Source organism: Myotis myotis, unplaced genomic scaffold (genome assembly GCF_014108235.1).
Source record: "Myotis myotis isolate mMyoMyo1 unplaced genomic scaffold, mMyoMyo1.p scaffold_m19_p_3, whole genome shotgun sequence".
NCBI lineage: Eukaryota > Metazoa > Chordata > Mammalia > Chiroptera > Vespertilionidae > Myotis > Myotis myotis.
Window position 1 is genome coordinate 115,799,064 of NW_023416335.1, and position 5,873 is coordinate 115,804,936.

At 45.2% G+C, this 5,873-nt stretch overlaps 1 pseudogene; it reads right to left on the bottom strand.

Annotated features, from left to right (window-relative positions):
- Window positions 1-4,660: 4,660 nt before the first annotated feature.
- LOC118650209 lies at window positions 4,661-5,169 on the bottom strand (annotated as a pseudogene).
- Window positions 5,170-5,873: the final 704 nt, after the last annotated feature.

Genomic DNA, 5,873 nt, shown 5'->3' on the forward strand with positions numbered 1-5,873 from the left:
TGCAGCCCCTTGGACCCATAAGGGACACACTCAAGGGGCAGACTCAGTGAGCACCAAAGCCCCATTGAAGCAAGTCTTGCCCCGGAGGGATGTCTCCAGCACAAAAGTTCTCCCACTGCAGACACAGCTGATTCTCACAGCCAATTGGCCTGGAGGTCAATTCCTCCTAGTGATACCTACAACAATCTAGGCCAGCTGTGGGCAAACTACGGCCCGCAGGCCGGATCTGGCCCGTTTGAAATGAATAAAACTATTGAAAAAAAAGACCCTACCCTTTTATGTAATGATGTTTACTTTGAATTTATATTAGTTCACATAAACACTCCATCCATGCTTTTGTTCCAGCCCTCCGGTCCAGTTTAAGAACCCATTGTGGCCCTCGAGTCAAAAAGTTTGCCGACCCCTGATCTAGGCTTAACTACAACAAGACTGTGCACAAAGCCCACAAGGGGGTGCACCAAGAGTGTCCTCCTCAGGTAATTGGGGAGGCTGAGCCACTGGGCCCTATAGGACACCTAGCACAGAAAGCCACTCCATCAACCCAGGGAAGCACAAAAAATGCGGAGACAAAGAAATAGGACACAAATGACAGAAATGGAAGAAAGCAAACGACTGGATATAGAGTTCAAAACCACACTTTTAAGGTTTTTCAAGAACTTTCTAGAAGCCGCCGATAAATTTAGTAAGACCCTCGAAAAGACTGGTGAGACTGCTGATAAATATAGTGAGATCTTCAAGAAATCTAATCAGACCCTCGATGTTATGATAAAGGATCAACTGGAAATTAAGCATACACTGACTAAAATGGAGGATATTATACAGACTCCCAACAGCAGACCAGAGGATCACAAGAATCAAGTCAAAGATTTGAAATACGAAGAAGCAAAAAGCACCCAACCAGAAAAGCAAAATGAAAAAAGAATCCAAAAATACGAAGACATTGTAAGGAGCCTCTGGGATAGCTTCAAGCGTACCAACATCCGAATTATAGGGGTGCCAGAAGAAGAGAGAGAGCAAGATATTGAAAACCTATTTGAAGAAATAATGACAGAAAACTTCCCCTACCTGGTGAAAGAAAGAGACTTACAAGTCCAGGAAGCACAGAGAACCCCGAACAAAAGGAATCCAAAGAGGACCACACCAAGACACATCATAATTAAAATGCCAAGAGCAAAAGACAAAGAGAGAATCTTAAAAGCAGCAAGAGAAAGACAGTCAGTTACCTACAAGGGAGTACCCATATGACTGTCAGCTGATTTCTCAACAGAAACTTTACAGGCCAGAAGGGAGTGGCAAGAAATATTCAAAGTGATGAATTCCAAGAACCTACAACCAAGATTACTTTATCCAGCAAAGCTATCATTCAGAATTGAAGGTCAGATAAAGAGCTTCACAGATAAGGAAAAGCTAAAGGAGTTCATCACCACCAAACCAGTATTATATGAAATGCTGAAAGGTATCCTTTACGAAGAGGAAGAAGAAGAAAATGGTAAAGATACAAATTATGAACAACAAATACACATCTATCAACAAGTGAATCTAAAAATCAAGTGAATAATCTGATGAACAGAATAAACTGGTGATTATCATAGAATCAGGGGCATAGAAAGGGAGTGGACGGACTATTCTTGGCGGGGAAAGGGGTGTGGGGGATGCGGGAAGAGACTGGACAAAGATCGTGCACCTATGGATGAGGACAGTGGGTGGGGAGTGAGGGTTGAGGGTGGGGTGGGAACTGGGTGGAGGGGAGTTATGGGGAAAAAAAGAGGAACAAATGTAATAATCTGAACAATAAAGATCTAATTTTAAAAAAAAGAGAAAGGACTTAAATAAGACACAAATAGCTCTAATTGGAAAGATTGATACAACTAACTAGATTAAAATTAAGAACTCTGTTTATCAAAAGACACCAATAAGAAAATACAAAAACAAACTACAAACAGAGAAGATATTTGCAACACATATCACTAACAAAGAAAGTAATGTTCAGATTATGCCTTTTTAAAAAGCAGAAAAAGACAAACAGCCAATGGAAAAACTGCCTCAACACATGAAAACAGATTTCACAAGGAGAAAAAACATAGATGGTGAATAAACATGAAAAATTGCTCAACTTCATTAGTAATTAAGGAAATGCAAGTTAAGACAATAAAGAAATACCACGTAAAACTGAATTTCAAAAGTCAATAGACACTCTTACTGCTGGTGGGATGATAAATATATTAGTATATAACCACTTTGGACTCAATTTGTAATATCTTAGTAGTTCAACATTCACATACTTTGTAACCCAGCAGTTCCACTAGAATGTACCCTTACAATAACTTCTGCACATGTACATAAGGAGACAAGCAAGGACATTCATAGCAAGATTGAAACTTCATATTTCTACTTTCTTTTCTGAAAGCATTGAATAGACATATCAACTGATGGTTGTTGGTGCCAATTCAACCCCAACAGGAATTTCCAATTTGGAGTGCAGTGAAGAAAGAAAATTTATTCAGTGCTGACAGCTCAATTGTGATGCAGCACAATTGTGAAACAACATGGCTGTGGAACAGCTCAATAGTGTTATAGCTCAATTATGAGGCAGCAGGTGGTGGAACAGCATGGCTGTGAGGTGGCCCTGGGGGTAAGGCAGCCCTCAGGCCCTCTCTGGTTAAACAGCTCCGCTCTGCTCTGCTCTGCTGTGGTCCAATGAGACATCTTTGGTGCTTCATATCCAGCTGGGTAAATGCAGTCTTCACTGTTTAGTAGAAAGGGAAAGTGCATTCTCTAAGCTGGAAGAAAGCTGGCGTGAAATTTGTGCACCGGAGGGAGGGTCCCTTCAGCCCAGCCTGCGCCCTCTCTGATCTGGGACCCCTTGGGGGATGTCCAACTGCTGGTTTAGGCCCAATTCCCAGGATCGAGCCTAAACTAGCAATCGGACATCCCCCTCACAATCCAGGACAACTGGTTCTAACTGCTTACCTGTCTGCCTGCCTGATCGCCCCTAATTGCCCCCCATGCCAGCCTGGTTGCCCCACGCAGCCTGCTGTTCAGTCGTTTGGTCATCCCTCACTAACCCCCCTGCTGGCTTAGTTGCCCCATGTAACCTGCTGTTTGGTCATCCATACAGTTGTTTCAGTTGTGATGGCCCCTGACTTTTTATATATTAGGACTAGAGGCCCAGTGCACAAAAATTTGTGCACTAGGGGGGGAGGAGGGTCCCTCAGCCTGGCCTGTGCCCTCTCACAGTCTGGGACCCCTCGGGAGATAACGACCTGCTGGCTTAGGTCTGCTCCCGGGTGGCAGAGGGCAGGCCCAATCCCTAGGTGCAGCCCCTGGTCAGGCTCAGAGCAGGGCTGATTGGGGATTTGGGGCGCTGCCCCCTGTCATGCACAGAGCAGGGCGGATTGGGAGGTTGCAATGCCACCCTCAGTCACGCTCAGGGTAGGGCCGATTGGGGGGTTGGGGCACAGCCCCCTGTCACACTCAAGGCAGGGTCGATGGGGAGGTTGCGGTGCCACCCCCTGTCACGCACAGAGCAGGGCCAATCAGGGGGTTGGGGTGCTGCCCCCTGTCACTCACAGAGCAGGGCCCATCAGGGGGGGTGGGGCTCCTTACCCTGTCACGCACAGAGCAGGGCCACTCAGGGGGTTGGGGCGCTGCCACTGTCACACTCAGGGCAGGGCCGATGGGGAGGTTATGGCTCTACCCCATCACACACAGAGCAGGGCCCATGGGGGGGGGGGAGGGGTTGGGGCGCCGCACCCTGTCACACACAGAGCAGGGTCGATCAGGGGGTTGGGGCGCCGCACCCTGTCATGAACAGAGCAGGGCGAATAGGGAGGTTGTGGCCCCGCCCCATCACACACAGAGCCGCAGGGCGATCAGGGGGTTTGGGCACTGCCCCCTGTCACGCTGATCCTGGTGCCGGGAGGCCTCGCAGCTCTGCTGATCCCTGTGCTGGGAGGCATATTACCCTTTTACTATATAGGATAGAGGCCTGGTGCACGGGTGGGGACCTGTGGGTTTGCCCTGAAGGGTGTCCTGGATCAGGGTGGGGGTCCCTCTTGGATGCCTGGCCAGCCTGGGTGAGGGGCTGATGGCTGTTTGCAGCTGGTCACACACCCTTCAGGGTGGGGGTCCCCACTGGGGTGCCTGGCCAGTCTGGGTGAGGGGCTGAGGGCTGTTTTCAGGCTGGCGGGTGACTGATGCTCCCAACCACTCCTTTTTTTCTTTTTTTTAATTCTGGGCCAGCTTTAGCTCTGAGGCTTGGCTCCAGCTCTTAGGCCTCGGCTGCTGAAAGCAGGTATCTGGTTTGTTTGGGTTCTATAATCGAAACACTGTTTCAACTCCAGCTCTGAGATCCCAGCTGGCTGAAAGCAGGTTTCTGGGGTTTTGTTTAGCTTCTATATTTGTAACAATGTTTCAAACTGCAAGCTCAGAGGCCAGCAGCAGCAGGCGGGGAATGTTGGTTTCCTCCGTCATTGAAGCAAGCAAACCTCATGTTTGCTTCAAGCTGCCTGGCTGCCGGCCGCCATCTTGGCTGGCAGTTAATTTGCATATCACCCTGATTAGCCAATGGGAAGGGTAGCAGACGTACGGCTAATTACCATGTTTCTCTTTTATTAGATAGGATTAGGATTCTTCCAAAAGAACATTTGTAATTGATATTCTAATTTGGTTTAAATGGATCACTCATATTTATCTTTTGAAGTGTTTTCCAAACAGGACTTTGCTCAAGGATGTCAGCTTTAGTTGTTATTATTCTGTAGAACAGAAATGAGGCTACTCTCTGTGTAGTTTGGAGGTAATCTTAGCTATAGTGCACATAAGATTAATAGCTTTTCTATGTTGCGCCCTGGAAGTATCTGTAAGGTACTACCCAGGAATCTCTGCTGAATCCTGGACATCAGTTTCCATTCCTCAGGTCCATGGAGGACAACAGAGAGAACCAAAAAACTATATTGGTGAACGTTAATAAACTTCTCAACTTTAGCTAGAAATATTTCTTCAACTGACATAATGCATTCTTAAGCCTTTATCAATAAAAATTCAACTCCAGGAAAAGAAAACATAATCGATCCATTTTCCATTGAATCTGAATACTGAACCTGAGGCTTCAATTTTTAGGGTAGTTGCAACTTCACAACTCTTAAGAGATGAGCTAAGAATGGTGTTCCATTTAGTTTATTTTTCTAGCATTTTCAGCCATTTGTCTGTCTTGTGATTAACTCTGCTTCTAAAGGTGCCACAGTTTGATCAGCAGGTCCTTGGTGCCAGCTCAGTAGCTCCCAAGAACCTTTGGTGAGCAGCAAAAAACACTGCTCTAGATTCTGTTTTAAAACTTGAGCCCAGTTAGCCACCAAGGGACCTTCTTGGTAATTATCTTCTTTCTCAAAGATCTATATCTCTGGCTCATGGCTGAAGTCATCTAGAATTTTAGTTTTGTGCATAATTCCTCAGGGAAGTGCTTCAACAAACAAAGAATGTTTTCATAAAACTACTCATTCTTCTTTTTATCCTGGATAATTTTAACATATCATCTGACTGGCAAGTCACCTCTAATAAAATATAAGCTGAAAATATATGTTTTTCTTCCTGGTCTAGACTACTTCATTTTGTTCTCCTTTGCTATTTCTAGTTCCAAAAGAAGCAGTCTGGTGTGAAATTTGTGGGGAGAATGCTAATCAGAGTTGAATTTCATTATGTAGAAGCCCAATGAAAATCCAGCAGGAAGAATGTAGATATTTCTAGAAGATTCTAAAACCTCTATGAAAAACAAAGAATTCATAGACATAATTTCTCTAAAATAGAACATTCAATCATCAGAGTTGGAAATTGAATAAATGAATGAATGATTGAATGAAGTCAATTAAAAATGCATC